Raw genomic sequence first — 23753 nt, forward strand, 5'->3', positions numbered from 1 at the left:
TGTTTCTATTTCTCTTTCCCTCTCCCTTCCTCTCTGAAATAAATATATATATATATATATATGTATATATTTAATATGATATTCTTCCTTTTAGATTAAAACATTGAAAATATGCTGAATGTGTCAGGTCTACTAGGAATATAGTAATTAAGAATTATAGTTATTTCATTATGTATTAATAGTCATTAATTACAATATATGGTAATTAAGAACAGCAGTTCTTTTTCATTATAAGAAAAAGAATTCAGAGTTATTCAAGGGACATAATACCAAGTTGTAATCCAAAGAACTGGTCAGGCTTCTGGTAGAAGGGCGTGTGGGAGAGGAAGGTCACCACTTGGGGCTCTTCCTCCTGCTGCCCCAGAAATGTCTTCACTTTCATAATATGCCTTGCGCCTGACTCATCTGAGTGCCCGGCTACTTGGTGAAGTTGCCAGGCCTACTGATTCCAAATCCATGAAAGTGGTGAAACTGTTTAGTGAGCAGCCTTTGGCCAAGAGGAAGGAGACATATGACTGGTATCCAAATCACAACACTTATTTTGTGCTCATGGGGATACTGCGTTTTTATGGCCTCTACAGAGATGAGCATCAGGACTTCAAGGATGAGCAGAGACATCCGAAGAAACTTCATGGAAAGGGGAAACCAAGGAAAGGAGAAGGAAAAAGAGCTGCAAAAAATGAATAGTGTTTGTCAGTATTGAGAGAAACTTCCTCCCCAGCAACTGAGAGCAGAAGCAAGAGTATTTATTCTTTTTCCCCATGTTAGACGAGTTTAGGCTTCCTTAGCTGAAGAGCATTCGGAGGAACACAAATGTTCCCTGTTGAAGTCTGAGCCAGTTAAAGTGACTGGTTTCTTGAACACATTCTAATTCTGCAAAGTTATTTTGGCTTTGGTTTTGTAATCTGAGGTTTACCATATTCCCTAAAGAAATGAATGCAGCCCAGCCAGTATGGCTCAGCGGTTGAGCATTGACACAGGAAACAAGAGGTCATCAGTTGGATTTCTGGTTGTTGGCTCAATCTCCAGAGTGGGGCATGCAGGAGGCAGCCAATTGATGATGTTGCTCTCTCACTCGTCAGTGTTTCTCTCCCTCTCCCTTCCCCTCTCTCTAAAAGTCAATACAAATATTTTTTAAATTAAAAAAAAAAAAAAGAGCCGGTCAGAGGAAAGTGAATGCTTTGGATTTCATAGTGACCAGCTGAAACAAAACCTCCACCAGTCATTCACATCTTCCTTGTATTCCAGAAATCATTTCACTGACTTGGAATCCCTGAAGTCCAGTTTTGACAAGACTAACTCTCTAAAGTGTGAGAAGACGGTGATAGCAGAGTCTAGCAGTTTAAAAGTTATATGCTCGGGAAATATTTCAAAGAGTGTTAGACTGAATAAAGACGTCTACCGTCTTTATGATGCCAAAGAATCTAAACTTCACAACATGATATTTTTGATTGCCAAGGTGTGCATTTTGTAATTCAGTGACCAAAAATGGTTTTGGAAAGCTTCGCCCTCATAATTCCCCTTAGTAGATGGAGTTGTAAGCACAACTGTGGGGTAGAGAAAGTTTTGCTCAGCTCCCCCAGGCCAATATTTCTCTATATGTCACTTTCTGTGCTCTCTACTGTACCTTTAGGTGTCTTACACTCACTCCCAAATTCATTCTTAGGAAATGATCTGATATTTAACATTTAGGGTGTATTTGAATCAACATGTTGATGTATCAAGGAAGTCTTATCTCTAACTATGGAATAAATGAATACTTCTTGTTATAGAAATTTCAATCATCAGCTCTGAGATGAAGAAATAACCTGTCATGTAAGAAAAAATTGTCTTTGGCCCTCATAATCACAATACATGGATGGCATGAAAAAGTCCCCAATGATAAAGAAACAATAGTCCTATTATGGTTGTGTCTATGTCAAACTCTTATGTTATTTGGCTCAGTCTAGGAAGCATTCTGGGTTTATCAATAGTATGGTTTAACCTGAACCCTTGGCTCTGAATGAAAGCAGGTATACACATGAAATCAAGATGACACTGGAACACCCCTGAGGGCATTTAGGTATGTGGTCAATTACTCATGGAAACTTTGAGTCCTATTGGCTAGCCACTATGCTTAATTCACTCCTCTTCTTTACCCTTATCTAAAGTTCTCAAGATTTTTTTTGGAAATTTTCACCAGTGTTAAAACTATTTCCAAAACTGTGCAGGAAAAGTTGACCAGTTGGGGATTGAGTTTTCACCCAGGATCAAGATAAACTAGCCCAATGAAGTAGATTTAGGAATAGAGTGGGAGTAAAATAGAAGTTGCTCAAAAATTACATCACACAGTTGCACCTTAGTCAAGGTCAAGGTTACAGATAATGTTTTGATTCATTTGCTATCCACCAGATCTGCATCAGCTTTGGAAAGAGGAGAACATGCCCAGTTTTTCCAACTCTAACAGCCGTCACTCATGCATGGCTCTATCTAGTACAAGGGACACATTCATTTACTGCTTGCCCTGAGGAACTCCAGAAGTGTGAATTATCCATAGTTGTCCTGCTCTTTTGCTCAACTTCAGGTACTGATACTATTGTTAAAGCTCTGCTATGCTCACCCGATATGTCACATTTTAGTATTTCATCTACTTCTACCACACTTAAAATCCACCCAATAGCCAACTGTTGGATATGTGATTCTAGAAACAACACTCTAGTCCTCGAATGACCCCTTTGAGCCCACAGTTCATATGGCCTCTCTCTCCATGTTCTATAAAGGGAGGAGTTTGCAGGAATAAAGTACATGGTCACTTGAGCTTTTGTGAGGGTAAACGAAACAGACTTTAATACCTTTGTTTTATAGTCATCAACTTCCCCAAAAGAAAAGAGTGACTCTATGTGATTTTTTCATCCAAGTATCATTCTCCAAGACAACCCTCCCCTCCTCCAACTTCTTTCTAATGAAAGCACTCCTCAGTGATCTAGTATCATAAAAATATTCTCAGTCTAGGACTAGGTTATATTCCAAAGAGGCTATCTTATCTGTAAGATTTAAGGCAATTTCTTTGAGTACAAAGGCAACTTTTTATGTAGCTTAGGGCATTAACAAAATAATTTTAAATATTCATTTTTCATTGGTTATTTTATGAAGAGCCTGTCTTCCCCAGACAATCCTGATAGAGACTGAAATTAAGGCTAGAAGTTAGCTATAAAGAAAAGATTTCCTTTCATGTATATTTACATATACCACTAAACTGAACAACTCCAAAGCCACCATTTACATCATAATCCATGTGCATTGTCTTATTTGGCAACCTTGCACATGGATTTTTTTTTTTTTTTTGCAAGAGCAAGAGAAAACAATATAGTCACAAAGTATATGGGATGTGTGTGTTGTGTGCCCTGGAGGTGAGCTTTGAGGAAGACCAAAAAGGAAAACACATGGTTGTTCACTAGAATACAAGTTCCATGAAGGAGGAGTTTTTGTCTTTTGTACTCACTGATGAATCTTGAGCACTTAGACTTATTCCTACCACATAACAGACCCTCAATAAATATTTGTTGAATACCATTTATGTTTCATTCTCCATAATAGATAACTGAAAGTAATACAGCCCAGTTACCATATGAGTCTTGGAAAAAATCTAATTTACTCTATATTATCCTAGCAACAAAAGACATTTTGAAAAAAAATAAATTTAATGTTGATAATAATTTATGAGGCTTTTAATTTATGTAGCTGCTAGCTACAATCCTAGGTGCTTTCCCGTAATTTATTTAATTTGATTTTTCCAATATCTGTAATGGAAGAATAGTTATGCATGTTTTTACAGATAAGGAAACAATGCTAAAGAGACTTAGTTACTTGCTTAAGGTAATGTATAATAAATAGCAGAACAGGGATCTAAATATTGATTGGTCTTTTGATTTCAAGTCCAATGGTTTATTCATTCTGTTGAAACATATGTTTAATTTTTATGTAGAAACTAATTTATTGTGCTCTGTGGCATGCTTCATTACATTATATATTCCAGATTCATTTCCTGCATTGTAGTAAGAGAAACTCTTTATACCAGAGGAGAGGAAATCCTAAGGATGATTTTAGTCTTGGCCCTAAACTTTTCTACCTAATTCTTCTCCAATTCAATTGAAATGCATTGTTAGGCTGGAGTGACACATTTCAGATCTGCAGTCCCTAAGAATGTAAGGGAGATGTGGGGTCTGGACTGGATGGTAGAGTGGGATGAGGTGAAGGGGGATTGACATGGACATTTTATTAAGTAATAAGGGTGCCAGGTTGTCAAAGGACTTCTCAGATCTAAGACTACTTTGAAGCAAACCTGTTTTTAATAACAACAGTTGGACATTAAAAATTCCTGATTTCATTCAGAAAAGAATGTGACCCATAATTGGAACTAGAGCAATTCTGAAACAGGAATCAGAAGAACAACAGTGATTTTGAAATATGATTATCTATGTGCTTCCCATTCAAGATAGCAAACATGTTTGAGTCATTATAAAAAGTATAGAAAAATCCAATTAAAAAGGGAAATGCTAAGTTTTGTTTCCAAAACCTCATTATAATAGTTTAATATAAAACAAAGAATAACTATATACTTTGAATTTTCTGATGCTGGCAAAGTTACAAAGTAAATATGAGCATTAGGACTCAATATAAATGTTCCTCCACTATGAGCATTTCTTGAAATACAGAGGCAACCTTAGAGGGTTTATCACCCACACACACTCTATTTCCTTTAATCACTTATCTTATTGTCCTGTAATTATTGGTTTATTTCTCTGTCATTCATTATTAAATGTGTACTAAATGAATCAATGAGTCAGCACAAGGCAATGATGTAGCTGGAATATGTCACTTTCTTAGAGAACTTTGATTTAATATTTGCTTAAGCCATGTTGTATCAGATTGTCTATATTATAAGTGTGTCTCATGGTTTCTCATAGATATTGTTTTCTAGGTTTCTTCCCATTCCTAAGGTTTCAAAATGATGATACTCTTTCTTCAGACCAAACCGAAAGGGGGATGTTGCATTTTAAAACAGTAATAAGCAAAGGTCTTCTAGCCAAGTTGTTCCCAAACTTCGGCGTGTAACGGCATTATCTGGAGGGACAATAAAGAACACAGAGGAATAGACTGGTTGAAGAGGTGGGTCTGGTCTTTGTATTTTACCAAATTCCCAGGTGATTCTGATAACCAGTCAAGGTTTGGGAAAAAAGTCTTCTCCCTACTCCCAATACCTTGAACCAATAAGGACCTAACAAAGGAATGAAAGACACCCAGGCAAAGGAATAAACAGTGCCATCTGACACATATATCGTGGGTATTCCATAGGCCCTGAGCCATCAAGAACCAGTCAGACTTCTTTTGAGTTTGAAGAAAATACAAATTGTTTACAGGGCTTATTTTTTAGGGCTTTGTTTTCATAGACTCTTTTTCTTCAAATGAAATATTATGTGGAGTCTGGATAAGTAAAATCCAATAACACTGGAACTTTTCTGTTGGAAATGAATGTGGTCCAGAGTGAGGCAGGGCGTGGCCCTTGGTCCACTAACTGCCCCTTTGCTTTTTATAGTGGCTTTTAAGAACTTTCCATGGAATTCCTAGGGTGTGTTAGAGCACAATTTGAAAATGACCAATATAGTTTAAAAACTTTCCCCCATCATTTCCTCCTGGATTCATTTTGGTGGATATAGTCAGTGCTGATGTGATAAATCATGAAATTCCAACTTATACCTGATTCTCACATTTAGGAAGGCACCTACAAGCCAGGAAACGCATGCCAGATCTACTCAAAGAAAAGTCAAGATGAAATTCTTGGCTTAGGTTTGCCTCTGGACAGAAAAAAAAAAAAAAAAAAAAAAAAAAAACCATGAAGAACAACAGCATTGAACATGCCAGGCAGACGAGTTTTCATCCTGCAGTTGCCAGTTTGGCTCCCTGTTCTCTTCCTCCAATTGCAGGAGATGTGTGTCTTTTTCAAGGGGAAAGGGAAGAGAAAAGGTTCCTGGTGTTATTCCATGTATGGTCATCTGCTTCCTTACCCTCAGAAAATGGTAGCCTGACTGTCTCATTGATTGGTGAGATAGCCTTGTTATTGCCTTATTTGATGCAATCATTTTAACCAGAGGTTAAATTTTTCTTTGTATATGGATCTTAAAGACACTTTTAAAAAAATTAGCCCTAGATGGTTGGCTCAGTGGATAGAGCATTGGCCAGCAGATTGAAGGGTCCTTGGTTCAATTCTGGTCAAGGACACATGCCCGGGGTTGCGGGCTCCATCCTCAGTAGGGGGTGTGCAGGACGCAGCCGATCAATGATTCTCTCTCATCACTGATGTTTCTATCTTTCTCTCCCTCTCCCTTCCTCATTATAATCAATAAAAATATATTTTAAAAAATTTAATTTAACAGTTTCAATTCCTTAGCAAACTGACTTTTGACTTTTAGAGGGGCAAGGGAATACCTGATAGTGGTTATTAATCAAAATGCATAAGCTCTGGACACAGGAAACAAATGCACATTTCATATAGCTTCATCTACTTTATTTCAAAAGGGATCTGCCTGACATGAAAAATGGAGAGATTATAATTTTTTTTATTTTTAATGTACAAATCAAGATTCACCCATGTTGCAAAGGACCCTGATGAGACATATGTAGAAGCATGAAAGTAAGACAGAATGCTTCTTCAGTAAACCTGCAATACTCCTTTCATATCTGACACGACAATCTCCCTTTTACAATTATCTCATAGGATTAAGTCACTAGAGGATAAGCTCTTTAAATCTACTTTCCAGAAAACAATTATTAGAAGGTTCCAAAACAGATTCTTAATTCTTTCACTAGGGAGGCAGGAAGAAATTTTACTTTTCCTTTATCAGGAAAATCTCAGGATCCTCCTAGGAGAAAGACATGTGGATAATGTATTGGGATTTTTTATTCTATTCTCTATACTGCTTTATTGCCATTCCTAACGCAAAATTTGTTCAACTGTCTGAGCTTAACAGATATTTCTGGGAGAAAATTCTCTCTGGCCTCAATAAGAACAGAGAAAGAGAAAAAGGCAAATTTCTTATTTGTATTAAAATATTCATCTATAATAGCAGGGTAAAACCTGCTATTTAGAAGTTGGCAGGAACAGATAACAGGATGTGGATTTAGCTCTTCTCTGTATTTATACCTGTATTTATGCATGTGGACCGTGGCCCGTGTACGCGTTTTCACTGCAACGAGCAGTTCGTTGTCCATGTGCGGACACTGATTCTGTGCTGATGAGTGTATGCATTAGCCAATGTCCAAGTTTTTACTTTCAGAGCAGCACCAACAATGTAGACTTTCAATTCACAAGTGTCACAGACTTTCAGAAACTTCGTCTTCTCTGGTTGCTACACCTATACTCACACATTTAAAAGGAGCTTAGAATTAACACTGGTATTTCCATCATGCCACACATTCGCTCCATTTTGTTTTTTGCTGCACAATATAAATACAAAAAGCAGTGGGCAATATATACAAAATAAATGTAATTCAGTTCAATATCAGACCAAATGATTTTTTTATGTAAAAAGCATGAAAATAAAAAATGAACTCAGCTAAGTCAGAAGTTTTACTTTTTGCATAAGGATCCTGATGAGAAAAAGTTTTTTTACAGTGTGAGGAAATAATAAAAAATCAAATGGTTCCTTGTTTTGATTCAACTCCAAATTTTTAATGATCCGAGCATACTTCATGCAAAAGAAATCCTCAAGGTTTATATCGGTTGAATTTTGCCTCATCTAGAATGTTAAATATAACTGAGTACCTTGGCAGTAATGGGAAAAGAGGATTATCCAGTCTAAAATTCTTGGAATATGGCCTAAACAATCAGTTGAGAAAACCTCATCTATCGTTGTCAGTGCTTACCACCTTCAGACATGGAAGGACCGAATGTAGTTAGTTCTATTGGGGTCTCAGTGTTTGTACCAATTTCTCTTCAAGGTGAGAATGTTAATATTATTTCGGGGAGGGAGGGTGTTAATCCTTACCAGAAGATATTTTTCCATGGACTTTTAGGGAGAGTGGGAGAGAGAGAGAAAGACAGAGAAACATCATTGAGAGAGAAACACATCGATTGGTTGCCTCCTGCATGAGCCCTGACCAGGGCCAGGGAGGAGCCCTGACCAGGACTGGGGGAGAGCTGGCAACCAAGGTACATGCCCTTGACTGGAATTGAACCCAGAACCCTTTGGTCTGCAGGCTGATGCTCTATCCACTGAACCATACTGGCTAGTGCTGTTAAACCATTATTTATTGTCCTGCTAAAGGCCTCAGGAATCTGAAAATATTTCCAGTTACATAGGGATAAGTTATAGGCATTTCCTAAATGCTATCTTCTCTGTTTGAAGCCGTGCTAGAGAGAATGCCACATTCCTATGAAAATTGCCTACCCCATGAAGAACAGAGAAAAACCTCTTTGAGGGAGCTGACATGCATTTTCTGGATCAGAGCATTAGGCACCTTCGCCCTGGTTTGGTCACTCTTGTAGTTTGGTCATTCATACAGTGGCAGCTCAGCTCAAATCCCAAATGATGTGGATTATACTACTATTGCTATCTCTACCATTTCTCTATGCAGCTCTTTCTCTCTCTCCCCGCTTCCTCCTAGCAAAGATAAGTTTAAGAGGGTTTGATGGTTAATTTTATGTGTCAACTTGACCAGGCCACAGCATATCCAGGTATTTGGCCAAACATTATTTTAGGTGTTCCTGTGATGGTATTTCAGGATGAAATTTAAAAGGGGAGACTGGCCTCCATAATGTGGATGGGCCTCATCCAATCAGTTGAAGGACTCAATAGAACAAGAAAACCAGCTTCCCTCAAGCAAAAGAGAATTCTCCAGCAGATTGTCATGAACTTCATCTGTGTCACTGGCTTTCCTGGGCTTCCAGCCTGCCAACCCCTCTATGGATTTTGAACTTTCCAAGTCCCCATAATCATGTGAGCCAATTCCTTTTTTTTTTTTTTTTTTATTAGTTAAGGTATTACAAATGTGTCCTCATCCCCTCCATTAACCCCCAACCTCCCCCCCCCACACAAACTCATGCTCCCATCCCCCTGTTGTCCATGTCCATTGGTATGGCTTATATACATGTATACAAGTCCTTCGGTTGATCTCTTCCCCTTACCCCCGCCCTCCCCTACTTTCCTTCTGGGGATTGATAGCCTGATTGCTGTTTCTCAGTCTTTGGGTCTGTCCCTTTTCATCAGTCTATGTTGTTCTCTATAATCCACAAATGAGTGAAATCATGTGGTATTTATCTTTCTCTGACTGGCTTATTTCACTTAGCATAATGCTCTCCAGTTCCATCCATGCTGTTGCAAAAGGCAAGAGTTCCTTTTTTTTTTACCGCAGCATAGTATTCCATTGTGTATATGTACCACAGTTTTCTAATTCACTCATCTGCTGATGGGCACTTAGGCTGTTTCCAAATCTTAGCTATGGTGAATTGTGCTGCTATGAACATAGGGGTGCATATATCCTTTCTGATTGGCGTTTCTGGTTTCTTGGGATATATTCCTAGTAGTGGGATCACTGGGTCAAATGGGAGTTCCATTTTTAGTCTTCTGAGGTAGCTCCATACTGTTCTCCACAGTGGCTGCACCAGTCTGCATTCCCACCAGCAGTGCAGAAGGGTTCCTTTTTCTCCACATCCTCTCCAACACTTGTTGTTTGTTGATTTGTTGATGATAGCCATTCTGACAGGTGTGAGATGATAACGCATTGTCGTTTTGATTTGCATCTCTTGTATAATTAGTGACTTTGAGCAGGTTTTCATATGTCTTTCGGCCTTCTGTATGTCCTCTTTCGAAAAGTGTCTATCTAGGTCCGTTGCCCATTTTTTTTATTGGATTGTTTATCTTGCCAATTCCTTATATTAAGCACACCCTTCTTCTTCTCTCCCCTCACTATATAAGTGTGTGTGTGTGTGTGTGTGTGTGTGTGTGTGTAGTGCATGTCTCCTTAAATTAGGCAAATGCAGTTAGAATTATCCTTCACTAGCACTTTCTACAAATTCCTCAGAAAGCCCTTAAGGTCACCCTGCTTTCATGGAATTTGGTCGACATCTTACAATCATTACATTATTTTCATCATCTGATCTGAATCAGATTTCTTGCAAGGTATTTAGGTTTCTTGATTTTTAGAGTAAAACAAATAAGAGAATAAAAGACATTTTTAATTATGAGTTATCTCCAGTAAGGAGAGGACTGGGAATATCCCCCATTCCCTTATACACACAACCGAGTACCAGAAGGACACGAATAGTTCCATGGGACAGTGCCCCACACTGAGCATACAATGGAAAAATAATTTCTTTCATCTGCATCAAAAGGACCAGGTTCCGGTTAAAACTTCTTCAGTTATTAAACACTCAATATCCTCTTAATATAGAGCTTATACCAGATAGACATTATTATATCAAACTAGAGGCCTGGTGCATGAAATTAGTGTACAGGAGGGGGGGTTCCCTCAGCCCAGCCTGCACCCTCTCGCAATCCAGGACTGCTGGCTCCTAATTGCTCACTTGCCTGCCTGCCTGATTGCTCCTAACTATTCACCTGTCTGTGTGCCTGATTGCCCCTAACCCAGCCGTGGGCAAACTACGGCCCACGGGCCGGATCCGGCCCATTTGAAATGAATAAAACTAAAAAAAAAAAAAAAAAAGACCGTACCCTTTTATGTAATGATGTTTACTTTGAATTTATATTAGTTCACACAAACACTCCATCCATGCTTTTGTTCTGGCCCTCCGGTCCAGTTTAAGAACCCATTGTGGCCCTCGAGTCAAAAAGTTTGCCCAACCCTGCCCTAACCACTCGCCTGCTTGCCTGATCACCCCTAACCACTTTGCCTGCCTGCCTGCCTGATCGCCCCTAACCACCTCTGCCTCAGCCCTCACTGCTGCAGCTTCACCTGGAAGGACATCCAGAATGATGTCCGGAAGGTCATTTGGCTGTCCAGTATAATTAGCATATTACGCCTTTATTAATATAGATGAAAAGACATTTCAAATGTGATAAAGAACTATATAAATGTTGTTGTTGTTATTAAGATCATTGACCTTCAGGTTAGAAAATGATGCTGAAAGGAGTATTTTTTTGTGTGCCCAAGTATACAGACCAGTGCAGACTATAACCATAGGATACCTTTCTTTTCATTCCAGTTATATCTCCTTCTCCAACTTGTTGCTAGTTTTTCTATTTTTACTTCTTGGACTCTTATAGCTTGCTCTCTCAGCCAGCCCCAGAATAGCTGGAGTGTCCATTGCTAAGAATTATATTGGAGCAGCATTTTCCTTCCAGGCATGATGAACTGGGGAGCTATCTAGGACTTTAGGGTTGGATGAATCGTTCCTTGCCATTCAAGAATCATGAGAGAGAGGGAGAGGGAGAGAAAGAGAGAGAGAGAGAGAGAGAGAGAGAGAAAGAGGGAGAGAATGAATGAGAGAGAAACTATCCAGAATAGGAACCTGAAATCACAATGATAAATAATAATAATGATAATAATGATAATAATAATAATAATAATAAAATGAAATTTGGGTGGCTTGGAATTACTTTTCATCCTTAAGATAATCATGTTTCACATTCTTTTCTGATGTAGAAGTGATGGAAAAGGATAATACATTTCCTAGAGTGATTTTTTAGCTCATAACAAACAAATTAGGTGGTCTCTGGTTGTCTTTGATACCCCATAAGAAGGATTTAGCAGCTGATTGTGAAAAAAAATCCTTATAATAGAGCTGAAATGACAGCTGGCTCCTGTCCTCAGCATCCAACTCTAAGAGAAGCTGAGGGAAACATTTTCCAGAAATAAAGCCTACCTTTCTGTAAGTCCTATGTCCGCCTGCATTTCCAGCGAGCCTGCTGACATGCGGCCTGCTCTTTGCTCTTTCCTCAACCACATCAACTAGAGAGATTTTATGTTACTATTAAAATTTTTTTAAAGGAAATGTAAAAACAAACAAATAAACAAACAAACCCACCACAACAGATTTGTTATTATCCATGTCCCTTGGAAGGACGATGAGCGAGGAAACACGTATAAAATGTTTAACTATAAAATAATTCCCCCCACCCTCTGAAATCTCCTTTAGGAAAAGCTACCCTCACTGATACCATAAAATAACTTCATATTAGATTGCCTTGTTTCCTTTCTTTCTTTCTTTTTTCCTTTGGAAGGAGAAGAGGCTATTTTCTTCCGAATGGGACAAAGAAGGCTGTCATGTGGCTCCCGCTTGATGCTTTCCCCTGTTTTAATGAAACCCTCATCAGCGAATGTCCAGTCAACCAATTATTTGAGTCCAGCCTTTACATTAAAATAGAGATTAAATATAAACAGTTAGCTACACAAAAGGGAATTTGCCTGATTTCTCAATAAAAAAGCCCCCATGTCATAAAAATATCCTTTCCCTAATCAAAATATCACCTGAATGAAGTCATCATGTTTAGCCTGATTGCATTTTCCTCATATATCTGCAGCTGCATTTGTCTCTCCATAAATGTCATTTGATTATGAGAAAATAAACAGGAAGGGACTCAAAGGGAGTCAGTACAGGGCCTGCTTGTTTACCTGTGGCAGCTTTCTTAGCTGAAGAACAAATGTCATGCAAATGGTGCACCAGCAATGAGCTGCCAATCACCCGGGCTTGGCATTCAAGATGATTTGCTAAATCATTTAAAGAGACATGCTTTACTAAATGAAAAAATATCAGAGGCAAGGGCCTGTGTTTAAACACGGGGCTGAGTTATTATCCCAGTAGGCTGGAATGAAATGAAGACATCTTCCAATTAAAGCTTGCAGATGAACCCAGACAAACCCCCCTTTTTTCATAAAGACAAGCAGATTATGATTGGAAAGGAACAGCGACCGAGGCTTTCATTACACGCTGATTATGGTGATAAAATTCCCAGCGCTGTGTGTCTGCGGGCCCAACTTCACATTTGAAGGTTTTTAATATAATTTCCTTAGGGTGAAATGCTGAAGATTTATTAAACTTTATGAAGGGCTTACAGATCCAATTTAAGAGGACATATCATAGGGCAAAACTGACAGACGATAAAATACATTCCAACTATAAGAGAAAGGAAAAAAAAAAAAAAAGCAAGGAGAAAGTTGAGCCGTGAAACTGTTTTTAAACATTTTTTGTTGTTGGCGGTATTCAAGTGAAATCAATCATTTCCCCCACTGTTACAGCCTTGTTGCTTCACTGAAGTTTTCTGCATGCTTTTTACAGGAGGTAGGTATTCGGGCCCCAGAAGGGATGCTTGGAGAGCTTACCTAATTTAAAGCACCAAAATAATTTTGAGGTCATTGAGGCATAAACACTCTCAACATTTAGAGTTTTCCTGCAATGAAGCTTGCGTGATGTTCTTTATCCCAAGATACCACCACTTCGGCATTATGCTGATATGGATGTAGACCTGTTTGCTCTGGCCATTTTCATACAAACAGACATTGTCAGGAACACAGGTTTAGCAACTTCTATTGGCTTTGCTGTTTCTTCAAAAGTTTCAAAACATTTGTAGGAACTACTTCTCTTTAATTTTTAGCACGGTTTCTTGAGCCCGCACTCATGAATTTAGGCAGGATTTTTAGATAGGGTAACAGATGGTGTAGGATCAGGCTTCTAGTAGGAAGGATAGAAACGTTTTCCAGGTACTGACAAGGTTTCAATAACTGACAAACAGTGTTCATCACTCCAAACACGGCACAGGTAAGAGCAGCCATAGGGAACTGATGTCCTCTGTTGCCTTTATCTGGGAGGCCCCATCCCTGAAATTTGCCTAAATTGCTCTACAGATAAGATTTCTTGGTCCAGAGTTTTGTGTTTGTTTTTTTTTTCTGGGACCTACCTTTCTTTTTCCCTCTCTCTCTATCTTTCTCCCTCCTTCCTTCATTCCACCCTTCCTCTCTCTAGCTTTCTTAATGTATAATTTACATAGCATAAAGCTTACCTGTTTTAAGCATATGACTTAATGCTATTAGTAAATTTACAGAGTTGCACAATCCTCATCACAATCCAATTTTCGAACATCTTTATCATCACAAAAAGATCCCCCATGCCTGTTTGCAATCAATACCAGTTTCCACCCCGTAGCCTCAGGCAACCGCTAATCTGTTTTACTTCATATAAATGGAATTGTACAATACGTAGTTCTGCCCAGACCTTTTAACCATTTCAGGGCTAGACACGGATCCCACTCAGGAACTTTGCAGGGACTTGGTTTATACTCAAAGCATGCTGGAAAATAGCGCAGGTTAAAGCAGGCCCAGCCCTGTGGCTGTTTCATGGTAAATGACCTTCTTAAGTGGTCTTGATGAAACTAGAGAGGTGAGATTAAAGCCCCTTAGATTTTTTTTTTGGGGGGGGGGGGGTGGGGGGACAGGGAAGGATTTTTGGTAGAATCAAAGAAAATTAATAGTTCTTGTAAAGAATTTATTCTATTTTATAAAAATATGCTGTTCCTCATTCAAAATAAAAGCTTTGTCTTCACTGATTTTTGCACCACACTCTCGCATGTCTCCTAGAACAAGGAGATAAATCCAGGAAGGAGGGGAAGGAGACAGGAAACTAAATGCAACAAATGAGCCTACTTTGGATCAGGGAAAATAAAATACTATAATAACCTAATTAGGGAGAATTAGTGAAATTCTCTTATAGACAGCATATAGAAACTAGTATTATATAGATCCTGGATAGCATATAGAAACTAGTATTATATAGATCCTGGATTTGATCATTGCACTGAGAATGTCTTTGTTCTTAAGAAAAATATGCCAAAGCATTTGGGGTAAAATGTCATATATATACTGTATGTGTATGTATATATATATATATATATATATATATATATATATATATATATATATATATATACTGTATATTTACATATTATATACATAATATATATCTACAATATATATATTTACATATATATTATTGGTGAAGGGTATAATGGGATATTCTTTGTTCTATTCTTGCAATTCTTCTATAAATTTTACATTATTTCAAAAAAAATAAGTTTAAAAATATGTAATGGTGTAGCTGTGGTAATAGTAGTTATAAAATGGAAAAAATAAACCCTACCTATGTGTCTGCTCTTTCCTGGGGATGAAGTATTTAGAGCCCAGGCCATTAAGGAGATAATGATGATATTTATTGATAACTCATTGCATGCCAGGCATGGCTAAGTGTTTTGACTTTTTATCCCCTTCAAAACGAAAGGTAAGGGAATGAACTAGTTGAAAATTGCTTTGTGTTTAAGTAGAGGGCAAAAAGAAGGCTGCCTCGTAACTTTCTTTATCACGTCTTGACCACAGCACACGCATCTAGAGGTCATGAGATATAAATCAGGTCCAGTTTCCCATGACAGGCTAGCGGGTGCTGGAGCTCAGCGCTTGGCTCGCGATATCTAAGGGGATGCAATGAGCAGTATGGCTGCATCATCAAAAAACTAAGAGCCATTAGGTGCTTCAAATGATGAAAATACACCCACATTTCAATGGATGCTTCAATGTGCCAGCTGTTACACAGAGCATGCATGTGCAATAGATGTTGGGGTGTGTGTGTGGGGGGGAGGTGGGTGTGAATGTGCTATCTGTACAGATATATATTCTCATTAGTTCCTTACAACAATCTTTTCAGATTGATATTATGTATATTTTTTTGTTGCTCAAGGTCTCGTGGCAAATCAGTGACAACGAAAGACTCACAGGCATTTCTGTCTGACATCATGAGTGGCTCCCCACCGCTTCTGCTATGTCTGTCAGCCTATCCATCCAGGTAGGAGAAATGAAAATATGTCCTCTATGTGCTTTATAAGGATGGTAAGAGGATTTATGAAACAAATATATTATGATATCCTTCATAGAAAAAAGAAAATAAAGTTCCTTTTGCAGAACAACAAAGCCCTAGGGACAGGACTGCATATTAAAGAAAACCCAGCTTCCAGTTGGCTGGCTGTGTCATTCTCACATACACTAACTGCATATCCCACAGATCAATAATGGGTCGGAGACATGAAGACAGGAAATATTCCTTGTTACCGAATTATTGCTAAGAGATGTATTTAACAATGCAATTGCTTATTACTCATAATGGGTTCCTAAGAACAGATTAATTCGACTAATAATAGTGATATAATATAAACATGCATTTTATTGTATAACAAGTAATATTTGTAATTATATGACACATAATAATGATTGATAGCAATGGAGATAACTTCTATTATTTCTTCAACAATTTATTTTCATCATTTTGCAAATATTTGACATGTGTGATTTATTCTTATTTTGTTGATCTTATGTGCATTTTTTACCCTCATTGCTGCCACATAAAAATAGGTTTACAGTTGTGAGTATGGATAACACAGAGTTTATTCCTGTATTTTTATTAACTATTATATTATTTTCCATACAAATCATTGTAAACCTACTTTTGCCCCACCCTGAATATTTTGTGGAAGAATGCGGCTCCAATTAATATTGCTTCTCATTTCCTTATTCATGTCTAATGATACCTTGAAAGTGCTTCAAAAGCATCTCCTTGGTTATCAGCACTAACTTTTCTGCCCCCTCCACGCTTTCCCTATTACTCTGTCCTGTGGTAGAACTGAAGACTAGGCAACAGTTAAGTTTGACAAATACATAGCTCTTTCAAAATTCTCTCATTTAATTTATATTTCTGCGGCATTGCACCTTTACTAGTAGGTACTTTGGGAACTGGCAACATTGTTATTGAACAACTGGATAAAAATATGAAACATTCCCCAAAGGCATGCTGGAAGCAAAAAGGACAGGGCAGCCTGCCTTTCCTTGAGCATCCAGACAATGCAATTTCCCAGGCTGCGATTGTGCTGTGCAGCTAGACACACATCTGGATCTCCTCCCTTAGCAGAATTCCTCCCCAGATTGGGTGCTACACCACCTAGTGAATTACTGCTCTCTCCCTTCCGGGCCCCAAAGAGCTCTACACTGCTTTATTATTACAATTAAGTTAAAATATGAATGACTCATTGGAACACAAGTGTTAAGTCTGTAATAATTTGGATTCCCAAGTATGAAATATTAAACCATTGGCTAATGGAACTAAAAGAAATCTTTGAGATCATCTGAACTGACATCCAGTATACTAAGTGATGCACTGGTTTGCTCAGAGTTGGGGGTAAACTGAAGAGCAGAAGAGATGCGAAAGGAAAAATTTAAATGACAGAAAGGAGGTGAAGATGGAAAGCAATGGAAGAAGTTCATTTTATTTGGGGAATTGTAAAGTGACATTTAAATTCTGAGAGTGAGAAATAAAGTGGAATTGAAAGAGGATATTGAGAATTAGAGAAGTACCAAATAGAGTCTTTTGCCCTTTATGGATAAGTATGAATGAATTTTAAGAGACTTAACTCAAACAAATATTTATTGAAACCTATTATGTGCAAGGCATTCTGCCAGGTGCTGTATTATACCAAAATGAGTCAAACATCACTCCTGATTAGAAAAGAATCCAAATAATGGAGAGACAGAGAAATCGCCAACAAGGAGAGTTCATGTCAGTTAGGGGTGGAGAGAAAATAAAGATTTAACGGAAGATTGTATCTTTGGGCTAGAGCTAAAAAGACAAGTGAGATCACAATAGTTCAGGTGGGAAATAAGGCTGCCATATGTTGAGAGAGTTTGTAGTATAGTTGGTGATGAAGAACACTGGGTATTGACTTTGGGTGTACAGTGAACTTTGAACAATGTTGGGGTTAGGGTCTCCCACCCTCCCTGGAAGTGAAAAATCCACTTACGACTTTTGACTCAAATTGTCCTTCAGTATCCATAGGGGACTGGTTCCAGGACCCCACAGATACCACAATCCATGGATGCTTGAGTCCTTCATATAAAATGGCTTAGAACAGTGCCCTTTGCCTTCCCAGATTCCCAACTGTGGACTGAGAATATTGTTTTTGTATCAAAGCTTCTTGAATTCATGGGTGCGAAACTTGAGGATATGGAGGGCCAACTTTATTTATATTTATTTAAAAAAAATCGTGTGTAAAGGGACCCATGCAGTTCCACTCTGTGTTGTTCAAGGGTCAACTGGATTTGCTTGTTGGTTTTCTGTTTTACACAGAAGACTGTATGTGAACAAGAGTGGAAGCAGTGAGTAGAAATGAAGGAGGAGGGCAGAGTGAGGGATAAAAAGAGATTAGAACCTACAGGCTATCCTAAGTGAACAATGGCAGAAAAAGGACAATGGATTCAAGAAACACAGGAAAGAGGACTGAAAATTGACAACTGATTAGATAACAAAAAGCAAGATTAGCAAAATGTTTCGTTTGCAGATTTTCCTACAGGAAAACATCAATTTGGAAATTAAAATTGCTTTTGACTCATTTAACAAATAGATCTTTAGCATCTACTATGACCAGATGCCAAGTGCTCTGTGGGTAAAACAGAGGAATTATACAGTTCTGCACCCCAGGAAGACACACATAAGCATTGTACAAAATAGAATAAGATAGGCTGTTACGAAATCCAGTTCTCTGGGGCTTTGTTACAGAGGGGATCAGGAAGGGGGCCTTTGGGCAGGGCCAGGGAAGAAGAAAATTCTGACAAACTAAGATGGTAGTGAGTGGTGGCAGAGGGAAAAAAAGAGATTTAGACTTACCTGGGAAAATTTCAGGAAGGGCTTAAACTGGTGGGAAATCCCTATCTGTGTTTTTCTGTGTCTGTCTCTCTCATGCCTTTTTCTTGGTTTTGACTATGATTATATGGTTAAAAGTGGAGAGTCTATTTCCCCTTCATCTTCATCTTTACCCACATATCTCATATGGATAGTGTTAGGATGATCTAAACTATGTAAAGGCCTTCTATAAATTCAGAATAAAAGCACCATAGAAATATGTATAAAATATAAATATAAATGAATAAGGCTGCCTTTCATTATCAGCTTGCAAATACCTTAAATATAGCTACACAAATGATCATTAAAGATAGTCACTATCAGAAGACTTCTTGTATGATCCTCAAAGGGAGAAAATATATTTTATTCCATTTAAAAAAAATAAAACTTGCCTGAACTCATTCAGCTATAGCGATTGTGTTATTATTTGGGATCTCCCGAAAAGTTTGAAAATCTGGTGGGTAAAAGCTGATGCTTAGCCTCTGAAACAGAACAAAACAAAATAAAACCTTACAGTGGGCTTTTGTAAGTAATATCTGTTCCCGAGGTCGTGAACTGAAAAGCCACAATTCTAAGTTCAAATCAGAACCAGCTCATGCTTACGGCCCAGCCGGTGTTATAATGAATCTGAGTCATCTGGAAGACTCAATTATCAAGAAGCTACTTTCAGCCCTGGGCAAAGATTGCAGAACTACATAAAACAATATCACCTACATCTTCTAACAAAGAGTATCATGAGGCTTGTGTGCTATTTCTGACCTGGTTTCTCAATGAACCAACTGAAAAGGAAGAAAAAAATAACCACTGAGGACAAAGGGCTGGAATTAAGCAATGTTTACTTATTCATCTTCAAAGGAATTTGGAAGGCCCTTCCTGAAGCATGGGGCAGCCTCAGAAGAGAGCTAGGGATTGATGTATCTTCCCTGATAACAACTCAAGGCCGCAGGCTTGGGGGATGGCCTGCAGAAGGCCAAGTGCTCCGTGCTAATTGTGTTCTCCAGCAGTGGCCTCTGTGATCTGGGAAATGCTCTCTCTCTGGTTTTCCCTTCAGCCATGAAAAATACTAGCTACTTACTTTTCCCTCCTCCAAGGATGACCACTGGGCTCCTTCTTGAATAGTGTTATCATTTGCAATGTAAGTGAAGAAACAGAATATAAAGCAATCTTGTTCCTACTGCAGGTTTACTAAGGGGACAGTGCCTAGGAGAAGAGACCACCAAAGGTCTGCTGTCCATGCCCCCCCTTCCCCAGCTGGCTGCCCACTGTTCCCCACAAGTCAGCTTAGAGAACTCAGTGGCCTGGCCTGGTTTCTAGGATGTGTACTTGAGTTACCAATAGAGAGAGGAAGGAATTTAACTGTACGCACAGGGACAGACTGACAACAAATAGTATGAATAATTGATATTTTCCCTTATTTTTATTCTGTTTTAAAGGGTTTGAGAGGCTCCTCATCATTAAATTTAAAATATGTATGGTCCCTTGTCATGGAAAGAGACAGGAACATTTTTTTTTTTTATAATCAGATTAATAGTTTCTTTCTAATATATTGTCCAATATCATCTTGCCTTGTATGCAATAGATAACAGTAGCAACAGTAATAATTTTTTTTATCACCACACATGGGTGGTTTCCCTATTAGTAAATTCACTAGGAATTTCCTGGTACATAATTCCCATTAACAGTCGCAATAGCTGGTGCAGAGAGAAGCAGGAAAAACCAGATCCAAACAAACCACATACCAAGTATACACTATGCGGTTCAGAATTCTTGGCCCTGGCTGAGCCACATGATAGACCAAGCCTGTTTCACTTAGATACTGAATATCAGAACTATACTCAGAGCCTGGGGAGCAATATGCCAACTTCTAGTTAACAGCTAACAATAACAGACAAACCTGCAACCACTGCAAACAAGAAAAACTAAAAGTTGCCATGATTTATAAGTGATTTCTTGCTTCTATGAGCAGCTATTCCTAAAGGGAGCCTTATCTTGATACTACCCCTTGGCCCTCCCTCCACATGCTTCATTTTTCTTTCAGTCTTTAGCCTTGGCCAAGAAGTCTGCTGTGCATTAGCCCTTGATTGACTGCTCTCAGCACTTTCCATCTCCTGTTCTATATTAGTGAGTATTGATTCTCACTATTGGATCTCTCCTTCCATGTCCCATACCAGGCACTATTAAGTCTGTAATATATTCTTTCTGCAATGCAACACTTTCAGTTGCTTGAGTATAAGAAGCACAGAGGCACAGCGTCTCAGAGTTAAAAGGAACCTGACCATCAAGGCAGTTCAACTCCATCATTTTACAAATGATGAAACCGAAGCCTTGGAGAGGTTAGGAGGCTTGCATATGATCAAGATCAATCAAATACTAAAAGTGAAAGATCAAGGACCCAAACCCATGGATTCTGTTGGCAAGTCCAGCCCTGCTCTTGACTACCTTGCACAGAACTGAGGCTCATTAATGAAGTAAATCTGTCACCTCTGGGCTTGGCTATAACGAAGGGATATATTAAGGAGGAAATCCAGAACAGAATGTTATATATTAGAGGAAATTCAGTTGTTTAAGATATAGAAATGCTAGTAAAATTATACAAGATGAAAATATTGTTACTTCCTTGTGGTATCCAGGAAACAGATAGGAAATTAAAAACAAAAAGATTTTTTCAAAATTTCAGGCAAATAGATTTCTTATAGCTGGCCAATCATTCTCCTGCACACGTCTAAAGGCTTAGAAAATACAATTGCTTGTTAATTTGTTCTCCTTTACTTGGAGAATATAGAAACATGCAGAAGAGAGTTAGAGAAAGGTACACTAGTATGGTTGGTTGGCTATGGCAGACAAGGAGGCTATGGCCAATTGTTTCATATTGTGGCTCATCTGCTGGTCATTCTCCATTAGTCCCCTCTGTCTACCCATTCTTCACTTTCTCTGTATTGATATTTGCCTGGACTGGGGAGACAGAAGTCCCTTATGACCTCTACCCCTGCATTGGCCAGACTTCCTTAACCACTAGCTGCTGGTTGGAGTAAGCCATTGGGAAGCTATGGCAGGAGATCAAAGGGCAGAAGCAAAAGGATAGGGCATTCTTCCTCTATTTGCTCCCTGCTTTGTGCTGCCTTGGCCAAGAAGCCTCCATATCCCTCAACTACAGGTGGCTCTTCTCTATGCCTCCAGCCCTCAATGGAATTCTCTAGGACTACTCTCTCCCCTGCCTGTTCAGGTCTCAGGATGGTAATAGCTTCCACTGTGGCTAGTCTCTGGGTGCTCCTTGTCCCCTGGAGTTTCCCTTAACGCTGCTCTGTAAAGAGACCCTTTTCACTCTGTAAATTGTCTCATACTTCTACCTGAGCAGACTTTCTCTGCTTGTCTGGGCAGTGACTGAAACAGTTCATTTGGGGTTAATCATAGTCTGAAGTCACCATTTATCTTCTTTGCTACAGCAGCAAAGCCATCATTAAAAAGGATAGGATCAATTCTTGTTCATTTTATATCTCACAGATCTGCTAATCCATGAGAAATGCAGCTAAGCTCAGCGGAGGACTGAATCTCACCTCCACTTGCATTTTGGCCTTTTGGGTATGGTTGACATCACATGTAAAAAAGATCATTAGCAGAGAGGAGGACACAGAAGCAAAGATTATATTTGGTTTATGCCTATGGATTCTAACACTTCCTCCTGAATTATGAGACTGATGTAAAAACTTTGTCTTTCTATATTGAACCTGGTAATGTTCAGAGGACAAAAATAGGCCTGGCTTTGTTGAATTATTACAGGATGAGCAAATATACCTGGAAAAAAAATATCACCAACTTTATTTATAAAAGGGCATGGTAACTGGGTAGGTTTGAAACTGGCCCTGATTTTCCTCAAAATAGAATTATTATGGACTTTTAAAATAAATGTTTTCTCTTTTCTAATTGTGAAACTAACCAATGTTGATTAATGAGAATTCATTTACTAATTCTTCTAAATATCGCCAACTGCTCTTTAAGCTGTGGGCATTATTTCTGCTAGTGGAAGAAATGATATACATGGTTGTTGTTTTTTTTGTTTCATTTTGTTTTATGAAAAGGATACTGTTGTGTTTGTTCTTTTCCATTAATCTCCATGAGTTCAGGGAGTTCTGAAGAAGGACAGAGATGCTATTTCAAAACTAGGAAATAGGCCTGGCTGGTGTGGCTCAGTGCTTCAGTATTGACCCATGAACCAAGAGGTCACAGTTCGATTCCCAGTCAGGGCACATGCTTGGGTTTCAGGCTCCATCCCCAGTTGGGTGTGTGCAGGAGGCAGTCGATCAATGATTCTCTCTCATCTTTGATGTTTCTATCTCTCTCTCCCTCTCCCTTCCTCTTTATGAAATCAGTAAAAACATGTTTTTAAAAAACAGAAAAAAATTTAGGAAGTGGGACAAGAGGCAGAGTATGGAGCTTCTCTCTGGCCTAAATGTTGACTGAACTAGGGTTATAAGTCATTCATTTTTTTCCAATACATTAACATTTATCACTTCAGTATTTATTAAGTCCAAGTAAGTGCCAGGAGCTGGGTATGGAAAGATAAATAAGACATACTTATGGCACACAACCAAATAGGGAAGGGGTTGTCTGGGGAAGTCACTGTCCTTCACCAAGCGGGGAGATGGCACCAGCTCTTACATATCTAGTTGTTTTGGTTTAAGAGAGAAGGAGACTCAAGTCCTGTTTCACTGGCTTTGTTATTTTGGAACTCAACTTTACTGTAGGGCAAGCTTCTGGCTCCACTTTGGGGAGCAATATGTGGCAGGAGGGTGTTGAAGATGGAGCTGCAGTTTCCTATAAAAGACTTTTTTAAAAGAAAGTTTTGATTGCTAAAAGAAAAGAAGGAAGGAAGAAGGAAGGAAGGAAGGAAGGAAGGAAGGAAGGAAGGAAGGAAGGAAGGAAGGAAGGGAGGGAGGGAGGGAGAGAGAGAGAGAGAGAGAGAGAGAGAGAGAGAGAGAGAGAGAGAAGAAGAAGAAGAAGAAGAAGAAGAAGAAGAAGAAGAAGAAGAAGAAGAAGAAGAAGAAGAAAGAAA

General features: G+C 38.7%; 1 pseudogene; it reads left to right on the forward strand.

The window, feature by feature from the left end:
- Positions 1-366: 366 nt before the first annotated feature.
- Positions 367-687, forward strand: LOC118666788 (annotated as a pseudogene).
- Positions 688-23753: the final 23066 nt, after the last annotated feature.

The sequence above is a fragment of the Myotis myotis genome, unplaced genomic scaffold (genome assembly GCF_014108235.1).
Source record: "Myotis myotis isolate mMyoMyo1 unplaced genomic scaffold, mMyoMyo1.p scaffold_m19_p_12, whole genome shotgun sequence".
NCBI lineage: Eukaryota > Metazoa > Chordata > Mammalia > Chiroptera > Vespertilionidae > Myotis > Myotis myotis.